Consider the following 24,519-nt stretch of genomic DNA (forward strand, 5'->3'; position numbering starts at 1 on the left):
AGAAGCCTGATAGTAAAGAGACCAGGCAGAGAAAATATACTTGAAGTAGTTGGAAACTACTTGGGTTTACATTATTGGTTGAAAACTACTTGAGTTCAAGTTCCATCCATGCCACTCACTGTTTGACATTGACCAAGTTAGCTAACTTCTCTGAGTCTCAAGATCTTCATCCATAAAGCATTTCTTCATCTATAAAAAAGGGAAGAGTAATGAGAAAATTCAGATAACACAGTCAGCATACGTTCATAATTATGCTAATTTATAACTAATGTATCTGGAATGTATCTATAGGCCAGGCACTGACTGGGCTAAGTGGCTTATATATATATATATTTTTTTTTCTTTTAGTTGCTGTGTGCAGTAGGTGTTGTGATAACATCCTTTTTACAAATAAAGGGGAGATGAGGGAGCCAGGACTCAAACTCTCTGCCCTGTGGTGGGCCCCAAAGTCTGCATCTGAAATTCTTGGCTTTCAGTCAGGTGCAGTGGTTCATGCCTTTAATCCCAGGACTTTGGGAGGCCTAGGTGGGCAGATCATGAGGTCAAGAGATGGAGACCATCCTGGCCAACATGGTGAAATCTTGCCTCTACTACAAATACAAAAATTCACTGGGCGTGGTGGCATGTGCCTGTAGTCTCAGATACTCAGAAGGCTGAGGCAAGAGAATTACTTGAATCTGGGAGGCAGAAGTCACAGTGAGCTGAGATTGCACCACTGCACTCCAGCCTGTCGAGAGAAAGACCCTGTCTCAAAAAAAAAAAAAAAAAAAAAGGAAAAAGAAAAAAAAAAGAAATTCTTGGTTTTCTTGCATCTTTCTGTTGCCATAGCGAGCATCAGCATCACATTTTAGATAGGAGGTAGGGTTCAGATGATCTTCAAGGTTGCTTACATAAATCCTTTCTTGTCACATGCAGACACATAACACACACACACACACATACACACACACACACACACACACACACACACACACTGTCTCTTTCTCTCAGAGAGGTCAACCTATTTTCCTGTCTGCTACAAGTTGTGCCATTTTCAGTATTGTTCTAAAAACAGATCAGTCACAATAGTTCCTATAGTGCTTCCATTACCAATTTGTACAGTCAGTCTACAATATTGCTTATGAAAATGTTCTTTACATTGTGGGTCTCTGAACATTTCTGCAATGTCGTCTGTACAGACAGTACATCCAAGAAGAATGAGGATGGATGGGGAATGATGTAATCAAGCCTGTCGGAAGCCCCTCTCTCTAAAGTGGACTGGAGTGTCATATGGGACTACTATGCTTCTGAATACCATTCCCTGAAGCTCTGTTTTGGAAGCTTAGATTTCAAAGGCATTTAGCAAATACCTTAGTTAAGCCCTTTCTCTCATGCTGAATTACTTCGATAATATTCTTCATAGTTATCTCCACTTGCTGTAGTTGTAGAGCAAAGCAGAATCCTCTGGGAATTTTAACTTTATTTCTGGAGTCTACTAACAGTTAGATAGTTCGCTCATCTGTTTTCCTTTATGTAACTTTCATTCTCTGATATGAGTTCTGCCTTTGAAAGCAGCATAGAATAAATATAGATTTGATACATGAAAAACTTTAAAATTTGAAGGTAACAGTCAAGTTTCATTCATGAGGCAAGAATTGGGTCTTATTTTGTGCTCCACAGCACATAGCATCATGTAGAAAATATAGTAGGGACTCATTAAATTTCTTGATGAATGACTGAATTTTCTCTTTTCTCCACTAGAGTGACTGAAACAAGTATTATATTTCTTTGACATGTGAAGCACAACATGTGACCATTAACTCTTCTCAAATGTGAGCTCCACGTGGTGAAAGACCACCTATGACATGTAAACAGGTAAAGTCGTGATTGAGTGAATAAATCCCGAATGCTGCTCTAATAGTGGTTGTAACATTTCACCTTGTTACACTTGGCCACAGTTTGTTGGAGAAAAGGTTTAATCTGATTTAATCGAACTCCTCTCCTGGGAATTGGAATTAAGACCTATCTCTGGGGAGATGAGCTGAAGGTTCCAACACTGAGGCTGAAAGTGAGGACTAGTTACAGCCTCAGGGAGGCTAAAGTTTCCAGGAGAACCAAGATTAACACAGATGAGAGACACATGGCCCCAGGGAGAATATGAGGTGGCCCATAGGGCTGTCCTGAATCTGATGGCTTCCCAGCCCATGGCTCCAGTTTCCATGAGGGTCAGCTGTTCTTAATTTCTTCAAGATCTCTGAATCCTTACAATAATCACTGTCCCACCCTGACAGACAGAAACACATACACGTGCCTTTATTGAAGGTTGCCTATGTTAGTTCTGTTCCTACCACTGAATAAAACAGCTTATTCAACCTAATATAACACTAATTCTTGACTCATATTCTGCACACAGATAACTGAAACACCCAGATTTTTTCACACAAACTGTAGTTTAACCAATTATATAATAGAATTTTTGGAAAGTTTGCTCATTCACTCATTCATTCAACAATATAATAAGCAACTGTTGTATGTGAATGGACTTTTTATAGTTTTACTATTTGTCTGTCAGTTGTCACTTTTTGCTGCTGCCAAGGATGTTGTCTCTAATAATCTTTTCTTTCTATTTACTTCTTATTAGCAGTGGAATTGAGTAATGATGAGTAAAATAAAAGCTGGTAAGCGCTGAATGTGGGCAGCAGGGAAGTGATGCAGTACTCTAAGTACATGATGTTTATCATCTATTTTGAGTGTAGCAAGAACATTTTGCCTACTGTCTGTTTCCCTTTTAGATTCTGGGTTGTTGTAGGTATAGGAAATAAATACTGGATACCTGAATTGTTATGTGTGGTTTATACATACATATGCATACAACTTATACAAATTTAAATCTAAATATATATACATAGCTAGGAAAAAAACAAAGTAAAGTTTTACTAGAGTAAAGAAAAGTTGACCATATTTAAATAAATAAATGTGATTACATTTACAGACCAGCAGATATACTTGGGACTGTCTGTGTATCTTGAATAAAACTGAAGGTTAAACTTGTCCATTCATTGGGCTTAAAAAAATTTAAAAAAAATTTTAAAAATTATCTTAGCTATGTAATAGGTATGTGTATTTATGGACATGTGTGATGTTTTGATACAGGCTACATTGTATAATCACATCAGAGTACCTGGGGTCTCCATCACTTCAAGAATTTATTGTTTCTTTGTGTTAGAAACATTCAAATTCCACTTTTTTAGTTTCTTTCTTTCTTCTTCCTTCCTTCTTTCTTTTGAGACAGAATCTCACTCCATCACTCAGGCTGGAGTACATTGGCATGATTATGGCTCACTATAGCATTGAATAAACCTCCTGGGCTCAAGCAATCCTCCCATCTCAGCTTCTCAAGTAGCTGGGACTACAGGTGCATACCACCATATCTCGCTAATTTTTGTATTTTTTGTAGAGACAGGGTTTTGCCATGTTTCCCAGGTTGGTCTCAAACTTCTGAGCTCAAGCAATCCTCCCACCTCAGCCTCCCAAAGTGCTAGGATTATAGGTGTGAGCCACCATGCCCAACCTAGTTATTAAAAAGCATACAATAGGCCGGGCACGGTGGCTCAAGCCTGTAATCCCAGCACTTTGGGAGGCCGAGGCGGGTGGATCACGAGGTCGAAAGATCGAGACCATCCTGGCCAACATGGTGAAACCCCGTCTCTACTAAAAATACAAAAAACTAGCTGGGCATGGTGGTGCATGCCTGTAATCCCAGCTACTTAGGAGGCTGAGGCAGGAGAATTGCCTGAGCCCAGGAGGCGGAGGTTGCGGTGAGCCGAGATCGCGCCATTGCACTCCAGCCTGGGTAACAAGAGCGAAACTCCGTCTCAAAAAAAAAAAAAAAAAAAAAAAAAAAAAAAAAAAAAAAAAAGCATACAATAGATTATTGTTGACTATGGTCACCCTGCTGGGCTACCAAATACTAGATCTTCTTAATTTTATCTAAGTATATTTTTGCACCTATTTCTCATTCCTAAAATACTCAGCACAGTCCCTGGCACCTAGTAAATACCCAATAGATCATTGCTTCTAATGTGGTTTTCATTACTGATGGATGCTGCTGTCCATGTACCCAAAGAGAACTGTCAAAAACAGCTTGCAAAGTAAGAGAATGAAGGGAAGCATTTTAACGTGTAAGGGTACATTACATTTTCCGGTAGTCCCAATGTTAGTTCAAAAAATCTTAAGAATTTGACAGTGATAACACAGTTGATTTAGAGCCTCGTCTTGGGGATAAGATGAATTTTCCTAGGAGGATTGTATTATACCAGGCTTCTTTTCCTGTGAGAGTTAATTCCCTTGCACTTCTTAAATTTCTGTTTTCTTGGCGAAGAGTCTGTTTTCGCGAATTCACTGTGGGTTTTCTGAACTTTTCCCCTTTTAATCCTAGTGATTTCAATCTGGGCTGCTGTAGGAATGGCTTTTAGGAAAAAGAGGTATTAGGTGTGGCAGCTCTTCAAGATGGAAAAGGTGTCTTACAGCTGCAAATAATTCTATTATAATTTTTCATTTCTTCTTAAGCATTTTATGGAAAATGGCCCATCCTGAGTATTTTTATCCTTGGGCCTAAGAACAAGTTCTTGTCAGCCAGCGGCTATGCCTTTGAAGCTGCAGTGCTTGTATTTTGGTTTCCACCCTCTTTGATGACTTCCGGAAGTATCTTCCAAGCTCCTTCCTGATTGCGTTTCCCTGCATTTAAACTGAGAAGGAGAAAGAACTGTGACTATATAGATGATTTCAGAAGTGTAAACAACTTATAATGTTCGTGGAACACTGGATAACCCTCACAGAGGACGCTGAGGAATCTGGATGCCCATGGATTTTTCATAACAGGAAAGAATGCTATTTGGAAAGCAGAGGATTGAATGGATCTTGGATTGGATTTTGAACATAAGACTCAACTCCAAAATAAAAGCTGTGGGCTGAGCAATACGTATATTGTATATATGCTTGTGTAAAGTTCTTCCATTTCATTACTATATATACAATTTGTATATATGCTTGTGTAAAGTGCTTCCATTTCATTACTACACCCTCACGAAGTCCTTGTTGCTGGCAGGGAGATCAGCTTAGCCTTAAGAATCTGCTTCTGCTAGTTTAGTTGGGAAATGATTAATGTTTGTCATATACTTAAAATATCTTTATGGTAAATTGTACAGACAGTTATTTTTCTGTGTACACAGAATGTATCATGAAGATCAAAGAACTCTAACCAGAGGCCCAATTTTCAGCTAACAGGTCTGAGTCTATTTGGGTTTAGATTGTAAAACTTCAGGAAACCTAATGCGATTATGTTACCCTGAACAAGAAATGAGATTTCCTAGTAATATCCCACTATTGCTAAGTGACTGTTAAGGTAGCTAAATATCATCCTTTACCTCTGCTTTAGTTTAAAATTTCAAATAGGGGGTGGTCAGATTTATCAATGTGGTTCACTATCTAAGATTTTGTCTTTTAAAGGAGAGCATTTTCTCCTATGATTTTCTGCCTAGGGGAACCTCAAGGTATTTTCAGTGTAAAAGCCAAACATCTGTTTTAGCAAATAGCCAGATATTACAGTGGGGAGTATGTAGATCATCCTGATTACTTTACCAACCATCAGGGCAGAGATGGAAACATTGTGAGCTGGGAACATTGAGTTTCATTTTTACCAGTATCCTTGCCTTTTAGAAGGTATCTGTTAGGAGTACTTAAAGTAAAATGGATTGCTTCTAAAATTGTGAGATGAGCTATAGGGCAGCTTTTCTACTTAATTAGCTTTTTTCATTTTGTGCTTCTGTTGAGAAGAGCAGAGTGGGACCTAAGCTATCCATTCACTGAAGCATCCAGGTTGCTTAGAATCCTTTTAGAAGTTAGCTAAGAAACTGTTTCTACCCATTCCAAAAAGTATAGCTAGACAATTTGTAAATTCAATTTCATATCAATTATAATCAATTTCTTGTGCTCCTTTCTGTACGGTGAGTATTTACCAAGCACAATGATAGTTTATACCTCATATGAGAAAGAGTAACAATAAAAAATCTTTTCTATGCACAGGTTGGGGTAAAAGACTCATTATCTTCCCTACTTTACCCTCAATGCACCCAGGCTCCAAACTCCAAAATCATAGATTCTTTTTCTACTTCCAATCTAATATTAAATTATATTTATTTTGTCTCAACAATATTTTTTCTGTTTGTTTCTTATTTTTCATTATCATCGTGATTAGCTTAGGAGCTCTTATTTCATTAATTAAGCTTTTTCTTATGATGCATTAAGTTATTAATCCAACAAACATTTATTATTCACCTACTAGGTATTAGTAGGTGGAAATACTAGCAATAATTAAGACAAAACCTTATGTTGGGTACAATCTTCTTTATCCAAGTCACTGAAAAGCCTTTAAACAAGTCCTTAATGTATTTTCTCTGTCTACTCCAAAACATTAAAAACATGATTGCGGCCGGGCGTGGTGGCCTCAGGCCTGTAATCCCAGCACTTTGGGAGGCCGAGGCGGGTGGATCGCAATGTCAAGAGATCGAGACCATCCTGGTCAACATGGTGAAACCCCGTCTCTCCTAAAAATACAAAAAATGGCTAGGCATGGTGGCACGTGCCTGTAATCCCAGCTACTCAGGAGGCTGAGGCAGGAGAATTGCCTGAACCCAGGAGGCGGAGGTTGCGGTAAGCTGAGATCGCGCCATTGCACTCCAGCCTGGGTAACAAGGGTGAAACTCTGTCTCAAAAAACAAACAAACAAAAAAAACCACGATTGCAAAATTAGTTTTATTTAATGCTTCATTATAGCCTGAGATAGCCTATTAGCATGGCCATAGTCTTCTTTCTAGGGTTACTTCACATTATTTTCTTAATTTTCCTATTAATACATGTGGTAGGTATACATTACAATGATTCCTGGCCTTTCCTATAGCTTCAGTGGTTCTGTTGTTCTTGTCATACAGAAATGCTTTTCTCTCCATCTCGTATGTTAAAATTCATCAATCCTTTTTTTTTTTTTTTTTACAAAACAGTGACTATTTATTTATTTTAAATTTTATTTCATTTTATTTTAAATTCTGGGATGCATGTGCAGGACGTGCAGGTTTGTTATACAGGTAAACGTTTGCTATGGCGGTTTGCTGCACCTATCAACCCATCAGCTAGGTATTAATTGTCCATCTTTTAAAGCTCACTTTAACTGCCACTTTCCCATGAAGCTTTTCCAGATCTTCCTCCTCCTTCCATCCTAGCAGATACCTGCAGTCTGTTCTCCAGCATCACACCTAGTATCTAGCTATCCCTACTTTGTCCCTACACATTTTGAATTGCTTACCAACAACTTAGAGAGGGAGTTAGAGGTTGTGGCTGGCCATTGCTCCTTGTTTTTCCTCTTATTTCTGCTCTGTTTTTGTACTTTATTAATTCTTCCCAGACTCTGCCAGTTTTTTGCCCATCGTTGTTCTTTTTTCTCTGTAGCTCCACACCAATTCTGGTTCTTTGGTTTTCCTACTTATTCTCTTAGCATTTGATTATTGATTCTCCATAATAGGTTTTGAAATAACTTCTTGGCTTTTTTCTAAAGTGGGTATTATAGGGTAAGGTCTTTCTTTTGCTCCAGATTCCAATCTTGTCTGAGGGCAAACCCATGCCAGCCTTTCCCTCTTTTTTTCTCCTAAGGGGTAGGGTGGTCAATTATCTTTATTAATTTTTTTCATAAAATTAAAAAATTTCTTAATTGTGGTGAAAGAATCATAACATAAAATTCACCATCTTAACCATTTTAAAGTGTATAGTTCAATAGTATTAAGTATATTCACACTGTTGTACAACCAATCTCCAAAACTTTTTTCATCTTGCAACCTTTCTTTATATTTTTAAGCAGTCATTTATTTCTTTGTTTTCTCTTGCATATCAGACCAAAAGTTTCTTGAGAACAAGGCTGTGTTACTGACTTTTTAAATCTTTTAATCAAACTACCTGGTATAATCAATTAATAACTGTTTCACTTATTTGAATTGACCCTGGTTTCCCTGATGTTCTAATCTAATGTGCTCTCCACAGGAACCCTATCCTGTTAGCAGACCTGGATTCTGATATCAATGAAATACTGCACATCTTGAAAACATTTCCACTCATGTAAACAAGAGAGATCAAAGTCAACAGAGTAAGCAGTTGACACAAGGAGTTGATTCCATTTGCTTTTTGGCTTAACTGTTACATGGTGCTATTGTTTTTGTTCTGGGAGGTGGGACAGTACTGCTTTATTTATTTTAAGAAGGCAGCAAGCCGGGAACACATAATTGAAAGGAAATTTCTTTACTGGCCTATTATTTTTTCAACTAAAATGGCAATAAATAAATTGCAACTTCCTTTTGTTTGAAGTGGTTGACATGAACTTGAGTTTAATATTGTACACTCATAAAATTGCACATGGCAAATACTTTCACAATTGCTATTTATAAATAGGCCTATATACTTACACACTACTAATAATGTGTACCTTTACATCATAGCCTTACAGCATTAGGGGAAAGCCATTATAGCCCTTCCTCCTTTATCTCCAAATGTTTTCTGAGGGCTTATGTCTCTTAATGTCACCGCTTGTTCTGACTTCTGGCTTCTCAAAGTTATTTTCCTCACCTGCAGTTTGTTTCTTTTGGCTGTTCCTCCACTAGCATGTACCCTAAAGCATCCAATTTTCCTTTGTTTCTGTATGAGATACTTAATGGAGGAAAAGCTATCCAAAGGTGGAGATTACTTTATATCATAATGCTACAGAAAAATTTAACTGACTTAGGCACAAGTTCTTAAACTTTCATAGCCACTGGAAATATTTTAGGAACTGACTTCTCTCTTCGATTTCTAGGGTCTCCTGCCATACCGCCGATCTCTTTCCATTCCCTTATTGCTCATCTCTGGCTCCTACTCTCCTATTAGGTGGTCCTGGAAATATCACAATCCTTCCAAACTTAGTCTGCTGATGATCTTTCTCTAGTTTCTATCTATCATGGCCTGGGACTATAATTCCATAATCATAATGGCATTTTTTTTTCACTAAAACAATAATCATCTCAAAATGAGTCAAAGACTTAAATGTAAGACCCGAAACTATGAAACTATGAGAAGAAAACATAAGGTAAATGTTTTAGGATGTTGGTCTGGGCAAAGATTTTATGGATAACATCTTAAAAACACAAGTAATAAAAGCAAAAACAGACAAATGGGAGGATTATATCAAACTAAAAAGTTTCTGCACAGCAAAGGAACCAGTCAACACAGTGAGGAGACAATCTACAGAATGGGAGAAAATGTTTGCAACCTATACATCTGAGAAGGGGTCAATTTCCAAAATATAAAAGGAGATGAAACAACTCAATAGCAAAAAAAAAAAAAAAAAAAGAAAAAAAAAAAAGAAAAGAAAAGAAAAGAAAAAAGCAAATAACCCCAAAGACCTAAATAAACATTTCTCAAAAGAAGATGTACAGATGACTAACAGATGGAAGAAAAAATGCTAATTATCACTAATCATCGGGGAAATGCAAATCGAAACCGCAATGACGTATTACTTCACTCCTGTTAGAATGGCTATTGTCAAAAAGACAAAAGGCAACAAGATTTCCTGAGTATGTGAAGAAAAGGGAACCCTTGACACACTGTTGGCGGGAATGTAAATTAGTGCAGCCATTATAAAAAACTGTATCGAGGTACCTTAAAATATTAAAAGTGGAACTACCACATGACCCAGCAATCTCACCAAGCAATCTCACATGGGTATTTATCTAAAGGAAAGGAAATTAGTATTCTGAAAATATATCTGCACTCCCATGTTCACTGCAGTACTATTCACAATAGATGAGATATGGAATCACCTTAAGTGTCAATCAACAGATGAATTGATAAAGGAAATATGGTATAAGTATACACTATGGACTAGTATTCAACCATAAAAAAGAATGAAATCATGTCATTTGTGGCAACATGTATGAGCTTGGAGGATATATGCTAAGTGGAATAATCCAAGCACAGGAAGACACATACCACAAGATCTCACTCATATGTGGTAGCTAAAAAAGTTGATCTCATAGAATTAGAGAGTAGAATAGTGGTTATCAGAGCCTGGGTAGGGTAGGGGAGGATAGGGAGACACTGGTTAACAAGTACAGAATTATAGTTAAATAGGAAGAATAAGTTCAAGTGTTCTATAGCACAGTATGAAGACTATCGTTAACAACGATTTATTGTGTATTTCAAAACAGCTAGAAGAGAGGATTTTGAATGTTCCAAATATAAAGAAATGATAGATGATGGATATCACAATTACCCAGATATGATCATTATACATTATATATACATGTATCAAAATATCAGATGTCTCTCATATATATATACAATAATTATATGTCAATCAATTTTTTTAAAAAAAAAGCCACAGTAAAGAACATACTTTCCCCAAAAGATAATTATCTCCTTGAGAGAAAATATGTTTCATAAAAACTTTTATTTTAGGGCCAGGTATGGTGGCACATGCTTGTAATCTCAGGACTTTGGGAGGCCAAGGCGGTGGGATGGCTTGAGCTGCGGAGTTCAAGACCAGCCTGGGCAACATGGTGAAACCCTGTCTCTATAAAGAATACCAAAATAATAGCCAGGTGTTTTGATGGCATGTGCCTGTAGTCCCTGCTGCTTGGGAGGCTGAGGTAGGAGGATGGCTTGAGGTGGGGAGGCTGAAGCTGCAGTGAGCAGAGATCATACCACTGCATTCCAGTCTCGGCAACAAAATGAGTCTCTCTCTCAGAAAACAAAACCGAAAACCACTTTTACTTTAGAATTGTTTTAGAGATAAAAAAATTGCAAAGATTAAAAGAAAGTTCCTGTGTACTGTACACTCCGTTTCCCCTGTTATTAACAATCTTATATCCTTTCTATCACATTCCTGACAAATAGTAACATCTGCTTAAATACTGCCAGTGACTGGCAACCCAGTATGTCTTAATGAGCCCCACTGTCAGATAACTCTAGAGCTGTGTGATGTGAGATGTAGTCCTAGGACCAGAAGCATCTGTACAATCTACAATCTGGTTAGAAATGAAGAGTCTCAGACCTCAATCCAGATCTGAATCAGAATCTACATTCAACAGGATCTCCAGGTGATTCATGTGCATACATCCAAGTTTTATATATACTATATCTATATTATTATATTATATATTAATATATTATATATATAAATATTTATGTCTATATATAATTAATGGAATAACATAATAATATAAATTATATATAATATATAATATATGTAATTTTTCCCAAAAGATGGCAACCAAGGTCTTGCAATCACATTGCACCATTCATTAATTCATCTATGTATTCACCAAACTTTTATTAGGAGCATATGATGTCATTTAACTTGAATTTTTTGTAGAAAAAGTAAAACCTTATCCCTACCCTCAAAAATTTCACATTCCAATCCCATCACGCAAAAGGCAGTTGAATGAACAGGATAATTTTTGTTCAGAAAAAACAGGACTAAGTTTGAAGAGCTGAACCAGAGAATAGCAAATTCAGGAAAATTCAGGAAAAAGCGTATTCTTTATAATATCCACACCTTGGTCTCAATTTGGCTTCTTGTAACTTTGTGTAAGTTCAATCTGGTCCTTATTTACATGACAGCTGGACAGCTGTTCAGATAATTGAAGGCAGAATCCAAGTTTTTCCTTAGCTGGACTCTTCCTAGATTGTACAAGTTTAGACCCCCTTCCTGTCCTGAGCCTCCCAATAGTAACTCTGTCCTGCAGGATTGCTTTTACATGAATGTCAGGGTCTGCAACTGAAGGATTTATGAAAGGGAAGGCAGGCTACCTCATCCCTTTGCCCTAATGGTAGGTAGAATGGGAATGAGAGAGAAAGAACATTATGAGTGGGTTGTTTATACACTCAAGCCTCAGGACATATAAACAGGATGAAACCACTTATCTCACCCTTACTGGCTGTTTTCTACAGATTGCGGCATTTTCCTGCATTTGCTCTTCTCTCAGGGACAGCTCTTCAAACTTAGTCTTCTCTTTTCTGAACAATAATTACCCTGTTCAGTCAACTGCCTTTTGCATGGGAGGACTGGGAATGTGAAATTTTGAGAGGGGATAAAGTCTTATTTTTAAAAAATTTCAAGTTAAATCAGTGCTTAGCACATAATGTATAATGTGTTCTTAAGAAATGTTTTGTGAATACATAGATGAATTAACGAATGGGGGAATGTGATTGCAAGACCTCGGTTGCCATCTTTTGAAACATATTAGTGTGTTACTGTCCCTGATAAAATGTTGCATCACGAATTGAGCAGAATGCTCCATATGGTGTATGAATATTGTAGGAAAGTGGTATTATTAATTTCCTTAATTTAGAACTAATTTTTCATGAGTTCAGCCTACTAAAGATGAAAGAAAATATGACCCCCGTCATTATGGCTCTCTGTGTTTAGAAGGCCAAAGTAGACCTCCACGAAGTTGACCTAGCTTATAAATAAACTAGAATTTGTTTTAAGTGGCATTTTTGACATTTTTCTTGGGGGTCTGAAGGGTTTTACAAGATTAGGAAGGTCCCTCCACTGGATAAATAACTGCTGAGCGCTTTCCCCCTTTTCTTTCCATCATTCTTTGCTTCCTTCTTTCTCTGACTGAATTGGAAGTCACTTCCCCCACCTGAAATCATTTTTTTTTTGGTAAATATCATTATTAAAAAACTGTAAGGGAGAGTGGTAAATACAGAGTAGATGGGTAAACATAATGACCCAAGAATGACGACGCTGAAATATGACGTTTTCTGGTGTTGCATATAATAATGGGTAGAGACAGAGGAATGGAAAAAATAGACTAGCTCTTTTGCCATGGCAACAATAAGTGCATTTATTATATAAACAGAAGAAGGAAAGACATTTATTTGGTTCTTGTGCCCTTTTCCCCCTAATTCTCAGTTTCTCCTGTTTTTAGTTTAGATTCTCAAAAGTTGGAAGCCAGTTACCTTACAACGACATTGATCATTTCTTTAAATATACAAGATATACAGGTATATGCTTGATTCCATAATATTTTACTGTTTAAAAATAAATAAATGCATGTTTTCTTTAAAAACTGATTATAGAATAGCTCGAATCCTCTTTTATCAAACACAGAAGAATGCTCTCTTTAAAAGTTTGTATCTTTATCTTGAGGCAATAACCTTACAAGCAGGAATCAAGGTACAATTTTCTTTCCAATTCAGTATCATTAGAACATTGTCTTGTTCATTCATGTATGTCTCAAGGGTAAATGGTCATCAGTGAGTCTGTGACAGGGAAATACTAAGTGATCCTGGTCTAAAAGGAAAACCAATGTGCACTTGAGCAGCATTCATTTTACAGATAGTTCAAAGGGCACTTTTCTTCACTACGTCAAAATGCCCATTATGTTCTCTGGTGCCAGCAGGAAAAGGAAAGCTTTAAATGCTTATAATAGTGAGACACTGTATTTTAGGAGATAGGAAAGATGGGAGGAAATAGATGGAAAACTAATTGTAAATCAAGAATACAGTGAATTTCTCAAACGAAATTCCTGTGTTTTCAAAATATTCTTCCTTTTTAGGGGGGTGGGGAGTGGGTGGCAGAGAACTGAAAAATGTGTAAAGCTTCATTTAATACGTTTTCTGAATAACCCCAAAATTTCAACATGAGCTGTAGGTTGGGTTGGGTTGGGGCAAATTGATGAGGCAGGAGCATAAAATTATACAAATTTCTGGGTATAAATATCAGTGCCACCATTATTAGGTATGTGAATTCTGATAAGATACTTAATGTATTTGAGTCTCAGCCTTCACAAGTATAAAATTCGGAGGATAAATTCCACCATGGAGAGATGTTGTCAGGTTTAGTGTAATAACATATATAATGCAGTCAGTAGGGGGCCTGGCATGTGTTAAGGCTTCAAAAATAGGAACTACATTCCCATTCCCGCTGTTACTTAGGTTCAAATCTGCAGACCTCTTCTTTAGGCATTTTAATACCTCCCAGTCTTCCTTGTCTACAGCTCACCAATGTTTGTTTACACCCAGTATTTGTATAAAATTTTACACACAACCTTCCTAATTTACATTGAAGGCTGTGCTACTTCTGATTTTCTAGAAAAGAGTTCAAATTCCGTATCATAGCATTCAAGGACATCTGTGATCTGACTCTGACATAGTTTGTCTCTGTCATCACCCAACTGTCTTGTTAAGTTGTAATCCCCATATGTCAGGGGAGGGACCTAGTGGGAGGGACTGGGTCATGGGGGTGGATTTCCTGCATGCTATTCTCATGTAGTGAGTGAGTTCTCATGAGATCTTATGGCTTAAAAGTACGGCACTTCCCCCATCGCTCTCTCTTTCCTGCCTCTATGTAAGACGCGCCTTGCTTCTGCTTCACCTTCTGCCATGATTGTTTCCTGAGGCCTCCTCAGCCATATGGAACCGCAAGTCAATTAAACCCCTTTTCTTTATAAATTACTCAGTCTCAGGTAGTTCTTTATAGCAGTGTGAAAACTGACTAATACAGATCCCAAATAACATCTCCTTTATAAAGACCCTGTTGTATTGGCCATTTCCTCAATATTCGGAAATTTTTTTCCTCCATAATTTCATTCACTTTTCCCCTCTAGCTATACTACAGTTGACCCTTAAATAACTTGGGTTTGAACAGTGCAGTTTCACGTATACACAGATTTTCCTCTGCCTCTGTCACCCTAAGACAGTAAGACCAACCCTACCTTTTCCTCCTCCCCCTCAGCCTACTCAACAGAAAGACGATGAAGTTAAGACCTTTAGGATGATCCACTTCCACCTAATGAATAGTAAATATATTTTCTCTGACTTATGATTTTCTGAACGAAATTTTCTTTTCCCTAGTTTAACTTATTGTAGGAATATAGTATATGATACATATAGCATACAAAATATATGTTAATTGAAAATATATTCTATGGTATTGATGAGGCTTTCGGTTAACAGTAGACAATTAGTAATTATGCGCTTGGGGAGTCAAAAGTTATATACCACTTTCTACTGCATGAGGTGTTGGCATCCCTAACTCCCACGTTGTTCAACTATCCCTTCCATTTCTGCACTTTGGAATGTTATCCTTTAAATTCCAGCATCAATGGCATGCCCTCTATAAAGTCTTACTGAATTCTTTGGACACAAGTGATTTCTCTTCTGGAACTGCCTAATAATTCCTTGTAATATTAATAATAAACTTCTATACATTTGTGTAATGCCAAAATCAGTGGACACTTCCTGATTTGCATATTATTTAACCTGCATAGGGTAGTTGACAATACAAGTAACTTTCCATTCAATTTCCTCCTCTGACTTCTGAAACATTCTGGTTTTCTTACTACCTATATGGCTTCTCTTTCTCAGTCTTCTCAGAGAATGTATTCATTTCCTAAAACTGTCTTTAAAACATACTACAAACATACTACAAACTGGGTGGCTTAAAACAACATGAATTTGTTATCTCAGAATTCTGGAAGCTAGAAGTTCGAAATGAAGGTGTTGGGAAACTATACTCCCTCTGAAACCTTTAGGGGAGAATATTCCTTGCCTCTTTCAGCTTTTGGTAGCCTCAGGCATTCCTTGGTTTGTGGCGGCATAACTCCAATCTCTGCATCTATTTTCATATGGCTGTCTTTCCTCTGTCACCGGTGTCCTTATAAGAAGAGAAACACCAGGTTTTCCTCCTGGTGTCTGTTTTTCTTCTTATAAGGACACTGGTTGTATTGGATTTGGTCTCATCCTAATTAACAACGATCTCATCTTAATTTGATTACATCTGCATAGAACCTATTTTCAAATAAGGTCACATTCACAGGTACTAGGGGTTAGGACTTGAACACATCCTTTTGGGGAATACAATTCAACCCAAATCAGTAGTGTTCCCATTTCTTGCCTCTCCCTTAAATACTAGGTTACTTCAGAATGATTTCTTAGGCTCCTTTCCTTCAGTAATTATTTAAATAATGAGAAAAACGAAAGTTTGGCAGTGTCAAATACGGTGACTCATAAAACAGGTGTCATACAAGGGTCCAAGAAGGATATTCCAGACACAATCTTCTGATGTATTCTTCTTGAATGTGACTACTTTCCCTTAGCTTTTCCTTTAGAACCACCCTTGAGGTGGTGGACCTTTAAAAATATTTAACGAATGTTACTTTTGAAGAAGAGAGTAAGAGTATGTAATAAGGTAACACTGGCAATGTGAGCGTTACACGAGATACAGAATCCATGGTCCTTATGTTGTCTCCTTGCAGAAAACAAGAGGAAATGATTGCCCACTGGAAGGGTAACTTTGTGGGCGGAATTTACCTTCCCAAAATTTCCATGTTGAAGACCCAACTCCTAACACATCAGAATATAACTGTATTTGGAAGTAGGGCCTTGAAAGAGAGAGAGATATATTTTATTTTACTTTAAGTTCTGGTGTACGTGTATGGATCATGCAGGATTGTTGCATAGGTATACACATGCCATGGGGGCTTGCTACCTCTATCCCCTTGTCACTTACATTAGGTATTTATCCTAACATTATCCCGCCCCAATCTCCCCAACCCCTGCTTTCCCTCCCCAGACCTCATTCCCCAACAGACCCCAGTGTGTGATGTTTCCTTCCCTATGTCCATGTGTTCTCATTGTTCAATACCACTTATGAGTGAGAAAATGCAGTGTTTGGTTTTCTGTTCTTGTGTCAGTTTGCTGAGAATGATGGTTTCCAGTTTCATCCATGTTCCTGCAAAGGACATGAACTCATCCTTTTTTATGGCTGCATAGTATTTCATGGTGTATATGGGATTGCTGGGTCAAATCGTGTTTCTATTTCTAGGTCCTTGAGGAATAGCCACACTATCTTCCACGTGGTTGAACCAATTTACACTCCCACCAGCAGTGTAAAAGTGTTCCTATTTCTCCACATCCTCTCCAGCATCTGTTATCTCCAGATTTTTAAATTATTACCATTCTAACTGGTGTGAGATGGTATCTCACTGTGGTTTTGATTTGAATTTCTCTAATGACCAATGATGATGAGCACTTATTTTATATGTTTGTTGGCTGCACAAATGTCTTCTTTGAAAAATATCTGTTCATATCCTTTGCCCACTTTTTGATGGGGTTGTATTTTTCTTGTATATTTGTTTTAGTTCTTTGTAGATTCTGGATATTAGCCCTTTGTCAGATGGGTAGCTTGCAAATTTTTTTTTCCCATTCTGTTTGTTGCCAGTTCACGCTAATGATTGTTTCTTTTGCTGTGCAGAAGTTCTTAAGTTTAATTAGATCCCCATTTGTCTATTTTGGCTTTTGTTGTTTTAGTCACGAAGTCCTTGCCTATGCCTATGTCCTGAATGGTTTTGCTTAGGTTTTCTTCCAGGGTTTTTATGGTGTTAGGTCTTATGTTTAAATCTTTAATACATCTGGAGTTAATTTTTGTATAAGATGTAAGGAAGGGATCCAGTTTCAGCTTTCTGCACATGGCTAGCCAGTTTTCCCAATGCCATTTATTAAATAGGGAATCTTTTCCATGTTGCTTTTGTCAGGTCTGTCAAAGATCAGATGGTTGTAGATGTGTGGCGTTACTTCCAAGGCCTCTATTCTGTTCCATTTGTCTGTATCTCTGTTTTGGTACCAGTACTATGCTATTTTGATTACTGTGGCCTTATAGTATAGTTTGAAGTCAGGTAGCATGATGTCTCCAGCTTTGTTCTTTTGGCTTAGCTTTGCTATGTGGGCTCTTTTTTGGTTCCATATGAAGTTTAAGGTGTTTTTTTTTTTTCCAGTTTTGTGAATAAGGTCAATGGTAGCTTGATGAGGATAGCATTGAATCTATAAATTACTTTGGGCAGTATGGCCATTTTAATAATACTGATTCTTCCTAACCATGAGCATGGAATGTTTTTCCATCTGCTTGTATCCTCTCTTATTTCCTTGAGCAGTGGTTTGTAGTTCTCCATGAAGAGGTACTTCACGTCCTTGTTAGTTGTATTCCTAGGTATTTTATTCTCTTTGTAGCAATTGTGAATGAGAGTTCTCTCATGATTTAGCTCTTGTTTGTCTGTTATCGGTGTATAGGAATGCTTGTGATTTTTGCACATTGATTTTGTATCCTGAGACTTTCCTGTAGTCACCTATCATCTTAAGGAGATTTTGAGCTGAGAGGATGGGGAATTCTAGATACACAATCATGTCATCTGCAAATAGAGGCAATTTGACTTCCTCTTTTCCTAATAGAATATGCTTTATTTCTTTTTCTTGCCTGATTGCTCCGGCTAGAACTTCCAATACTATGTTGAATAGGAATGGTGAGAGAGGGCACCCTTATCTAGTGTCAGTTTTCAAAGGGAATGTTTCCAGTTTTTGCCCATTCAGTATGATATTGACTGAGCATTTGTCATAAATAGCTTTTGTTATTTTGCGATATGTTCCATTGATAGCCAGTTTATTGAGAGTTTTTAGCATAAAAGGCTCTTGAATTTTGTTGAAGGCCTTCTCTGCATCTATTGAGATCATCATGTGGTTTTTGTCTTTGGTTCTGTTTATGTGATGGATTACATTTACAGATTTGCATATGTTGAACCGGCCTTGCATCCCTGGGATGAAGCCTTCTTGATTGTGATGGATAAGCTTTTTGATGTGTGGTTGCATTAGGTTGTTGGTATTTTATTGAAGACTTTTGCATCAATATTTATCATGGATATTGGCCTGAAATTTTCTTTTTCAGTTGTGTCTCTGCCAGGTTTTGGTATCAGGATGATGTTGGTCTCATAAAATGAGTTATTGAGGATTTTCTCTTCCTGTATTGTTTGGAATAGTTTCAGAAGGAATGGTACCAGCTCCTCGTTGTACCTCTGGTAGAATTTGGCTGTGAACCCATCTGGTCCTGAACTTTTTTTGGTTGGTAGGCACTTGTTGCCTCAACTTCAGACCCTGTTATTGGTCTATTCAGGGATTCAACTTCTTCCTTGTTTAGTCTTGGGAGGGTGTAAGTGTCCAGGAACTTATCCATTTCTTCTAGATTTACTGGTTTATGTGCATAGAGGTGGGTTTGTAGTAATCTCTGATGGTAGTTTGTATTTCTGTGAAATCAGTGATGATATCCCCTTTATGATTTGTTTTTGCATCTATTTAATTCTTCTCTCTTTTTTAATTAGTCTGGCTAGTGGTCTATCTATTTTGTTGATCTTTTCAAAAAAACACCCTCTGGATTTGTTGATTTTTGAAGGGTTTTTTGGGTCTCTATCTCCTTCAGTTCTGCTCTGATCTTAGTTATTTCTTGTCTTCTACTAGCTTTTGAATTTGTTTGATCTTGCTCCTCTAGCTCTTTTAATTGTGATGATAGGGTGTCAATTTTAGATCTTTCCTCACTTCTCATGTGGGCATTTAGTGCTATAAATTTCTCTCTAGACACTGTTTTAAATGTATTTCAGAGATTGTGGTGTGTTGTGTCTTCATTCTTACTGGTTTCGAAGAATATCTTTATTTCTGCCTTCATTTCATATTTATCCAGTAGTCATTCAGGAGAAGGTTGTTCAGTTTCCATATAGTTGTGTGGTTTTGAGTGAGTTTCTTTTTTTTTTTTTTTTTTTTTTTTTTTTTTTTTTTTTTTTTTGAGACGGAGTTTTGCTCTTGTTACCCAGGCTGGAGTGCAATGGCGCGATCTCGGCTCACCGCAACCTCTGCCTCCTGGGTTCAGGCAATTCTCCTGCCTCAGCCTCCTGAGTAGCTGGGATTACAGGCATGAGCCACCATGCCCAGGTAATTTTTTGTATTTTTAGTAGAGACGGGGTTTCACCATGTTGACCAGGATGGTCTCGATCTCTTGACCTTGTGATCCACCCGCCTCGGCCTCCCAAAGTGCTGGGATTACAGGCATGAGCCACCGTGCCCGGCCTTTGAGTGAGTTTCTTAATTTTGAGTACTAATTTGATTGCCCTGTGATCTGAGAGATTGGTTGTGATGATTTCTGTTCTTTTGCATTTGCTGAAGAGTGATTTATTCCCAATTATGTGGTCAATTTTAGAGTAAGTGTGATGTGGTGCTGAGAACAATGTATATTCTGTGGATTTGGGGTGGAGAGTTCTGTAGATGTCTATTAGGTCTGCTTGGTCCTGATCTGAGTTCAAGTCCTGGATATCCTTGTTAATTTTCTGTTAATTGATCTGTCTAATATTGACAGTCAAGTGTTAAAGTCTCCCACTATTATTTGTGGAGTCTAAGTCTCCTTGTAGGTCATTAAGAACTTGCTTTATGTATCTGAGTGCTCCTGTATTGGGTGCATATATATTTAGGATAGTTAGCTCTTCTTGTGGCATTGATCCTTTTACCATTATGTAATGCCCTTCTGGGTCTTTTTTGATCTTTGTTGGTTTAAAGTCTGTTTTATTGAGACTAGGATTGCAACCCCTGCTTTTTTTTTTCTCTCTCTCCATTTGCTTGGTAAATCTTCCTCTATCTCTTTATTTTGAGTCTATGTGTGTCTTTGCACATGAGACGGGTCTCCTGAATACAGCACACTGATTGGTTGTGACTTTTTATCTAATTTGCCAGTCTGTCTCTTTTGATTGGGGCATTTAGCCTGTTTATATTTCAGGTTAATACTGTTATATGTGAATTTGATCCTACCATTTTGATACTAGCTGGTTGTTTTGTCCATTAATTGATAAAGTTTCTTCATTCTGTCGATGGTTTTTACCATTTGCTATGTTTTTGGAGTGGCTGGTACTGGTTGTTCCTTTCCATGTTTAATGCTTTCTTCAGGAGCTCTTTCAAGGCAGGCCTGGTGGTGATGAAATCTCTTAGCAATTGCTTGTCCATAAAGGGTTTTATTTCTCCTTCACTTATGAGGCTTAGTTTGGCTGGATAAGAAATTCTAGGTTGAAAGTTCTTTTCTTTAAGGCTATTGAATATTGGTCCCCACTCTCTTGTGGCTTGTAGGGTTTCTGCCGAGAGATCCGCTGTCAGTGTGATGGTCTTGCCTTTGTGGGTAACCTGACCTTTCTGCTGCTCTTAGCATTTTTCCCTTCATTTCAACCCTGGTGAATCTCAAGATTATATGCCTTGGGGTTGCTCTTCTTGAGGAATATCTCTGTGGTGTTCTCTGTATTTCCTGGACTTGAATATTAGCCTGTCTTGCTAGGTTCTTGGCATTCTCCTGGATAATATCCTGGGGAGTGTTTTCCAGCTTGGATTCATTCTCCCCGTCACATTCAGGTACACCTATAAAATGTAGATTTGTTCCTTTCACATAATCCCATATTTCTTGGAGGCTTTCTTCATTTTTTTCACTCTTTTTTTCCCCTAGTCTTGCATTCTCATTTTATTTCATTGAGTTGATCTTCAGTCTCTCATATACTTTCTTCTGCTACTGAAACTTGTGTATGCCTTGTGAAGTTTTCGTGCTATATTTTTCAGCTCCATCAAGTCATTTATGTTATTCTCTAAGCTGGTTATTCTAGTTAGCATTTTTTCAAGGTTCTTAGTTTCTTTGAATTGGGTTAGCACATTTTCCATTAGCTCAGAGAAGTTTGTTATTATCTACCTTCTGAAGCCTGCTTCTGTCCATTCCTCAAACTCATTTTCCATCCAGTTTTGTTTGCTTGCTGGTGAGGAGTTGTGATCCCTTGGAGGAGAAGAGGCGTTCTGGTTTTTGGTGATTTCATCCTTTTTGTGCTTGTTTCTTCCCATCTTCCTGGATTTATCTACCTTTGGCCTTTGAAGTTGGTGACTTTTGGATTTCTTTCAGTTGTTTAGTTTTCCTTCTTTCAGTCAGGCCCCTTTGCCACAGGTCTGCTGGAGTTCCACTCCAGACCCTGCTTGCCTGGGAGTCACTCACAGGGGCTGCAGAACAGCAAGGATTGCTGCCTGTTCTTTCCTCTGGTAGCTTCATCCCAGAAGGGTACCTGCCAGATGTTAGCCAGCGCTCTCCTGTATGAGGTGTCTCTTTGGGTATACAGGGGTCAGGAAGCCACTTGAGGAGGCAGTCTGTCCCTTATCATAGCTCAAGTGCTGTGCTGGGAGCTCTGTTGCTCCCTTCAGAGGTGCTGGGCGGGGACCTTGAAGTCCGCTGCAGCAGAATTCACAACTGCCCCTTTTCCCAGGCTCTGTCCTGGGAAGATGGGTCTTTATTTGTAAGTCCCTGATGGGCTGCTGCCTTTTTTCAGAGATGCCCTGCCCAGCAAGGAGGGAGTCTAGTCACAGTCTGCCTGCAGAGGTGTTGCTGAGCTGCTGTGTGCTCCATCCAGCTGCTGTGTAAACTTCCTTGTGATTTTGTTTACAGAGGCAAGGTTAGAACTGCCTTGGTAATGGCAGACTGCTTCGGTAATGGTGGATGCCCTTTCCCTCCCACCAAGCTTGACCATCCTGGGTGGAGCTCAAACTGCTGTGCTGGCTGTGAAACTCTCAGGCTAGTGGGTTTCAGTTTGCTGGTCTTTGTGGGGGTGGGATCCACTGAGCCAGATCACTTGGCTCCCTGCCTTGAGCCTCCCTTTTTTTAGAGGAATGGGTGGCTCTGTCTCACAGGCTTTCCAGGCACCAGTTAAAACACCCACCCAGATTTGTGCTGGAAACCCATGGCATTGGCTGAAACAGCTGCCCAGATCTGTGCTGGAAACCCACAGTGCTTGTCAGTCCGGTGGGAATCTCCCGGTCTGTGGGCTGTAAAGACCATGGGAGAAGTGCAGTATCTGAACCAGAGTGCCAGAGTGGCCAGAAAAGTCCCTAATGGCCTCCACTGGGTAGGAGGGGGTGTCCTCTGGCCTGTTGCACTTCCCAGGTAAGGCAGTGCCCCACCCTGCCTCAGTTTGCCCTCCTTGGGCTACACCCACTGTCCAACCAGTCCCCTTGTGATGAACCTGGCATCTGGGTTGGAAATGTGGAGGTCACTTGCCTTCTGTGTTGCTCTTGCTGGGAACTGCACTCTGGAGCTATTCCTATTCAGCCATCTTGGTGGAAGTCCCAGAAGAGATAATTAAACAGAAATGAGGCTGTTCAGGTGGACCCTAATTTAATATCTCTCATGATGTCATTATAAGACAGGGAAATTTGGACATACCAAGAGACTCCAGGTATGCGTGCACGCAGAGGAAATATCATTTGAGAAAGTAACCATCTATTAACCAAGGAAAGAGGTTTAAGGAGAAACCAAACCTGCTGGCACCCTGATCATGGACTTTCAGCCTCCGGAACTGTGAGAAAATACATTTCTGATGTTTAAGCCACCTGGAGTGTGGCAATTTTTTAAAATGGCAGCTTAGCAAACGAATACAACAATTTTTAAAGTTACCTAATTAGTGACGAGTGTGGTCCAGATGCTATTCTGGGTGCTGAGGATATAGCTTCCTTGTAGAGCTGATGGTCTAGCAATGGAGAAAGGGAATAACAATAAATAAGTAAAATATATGTCAGATCAGACTAAGCGCTACAGAGAAAAAAGAAGTCAGAGAAATCATCCTACAGAAAGTTGCAATTTAATGGTTATGAAGGGTTTGTTGTGAAGCTGACATTTTAGCAAATATCTGGATAAGTTAAGGAAGAGGCAGAGAATCCCAGGTTGAGGAAGTAGCAAATTCAAAGACCCTGATTTGGGATTGTGCCTGACATGTTCAAGAGACAACATCAAAAAGCCAGTGGGGCTGAAATGTATAGAGCTTGGGGTGAGAGTCACATATCATAGAGAATGGGGGTGGGGGAACTATGGAGCTACTGGGGACTGACTAGTAGAGAAAGCCAGTCCCCAGAAAAAAATTAATACAAGAAGAATGGCAAGCAGGTGAAATGGGGGAGGGTATGGATGAGGGAGGGAGAGAGAAACAGACAGAGAGAAAGAAATCAGTCTGAAAAGGCTACATGTTGTATGATTTCATTATTTATAGGGCATTCTGGAAAGGCAAAACTATGGAGGCAACACATAAATTAGTCATTCCTGGGGTTTGGGCAGAGAGGAAGGTTGAATAGGTGAAGCACAAAGGATATTCTTTGTAAGTGATGGAACCATTCTGCATGATACCATAATGGTGGCTACTCAATGCTATGCATTTATCAAAACCCATAGAACTTGACAGTACAGAGTGAACCTTAATGTATAAAATTGTAAAAACAATTATTTCTGAGGTCAGAGTGTCACAGGGTGGAATATAGAACATGACTAAACAATTAACAATGTTACAAATGTATGATAAAAGCTCACTGAAGAGACTGGCAGAAAAAGTGGCTAGCCTGAATAATTTTGGAAATGAGCAGAGATTGTAAGACTAAAGGGAAAAAGAATTTTATGTAAGCACTGTATTCTAGTTGATAAAGTCTCCCATGGGGAATAGGTTAACAATTCTGAAAACATCATACATCTTTACTGGAACTGAAGAATTAAGTAAATGGAATGCAGATAGCAGGAGCCAGGTTTCTTACTGTTGAAGTGGGAGCTTCCAAGAAAGCATGGGGAGAAGGCAGGCAAGAACGTTTCAT

This window comes from Saimiri boliviensis, chromosome 11 (genome assembly GCF_048565385.1).
Source record: "Saimiri boliviensis isolate mSaiBol1 chromosome 11, mSaiBol1.pri, whole genome shotgun sequence".
Classification (NCBI taxonomy): Eukaryota; Metazoa; Chordata; class Mammalia; order Primates; family Cebidae; genus Saimiri; species Saimiri boliviensis.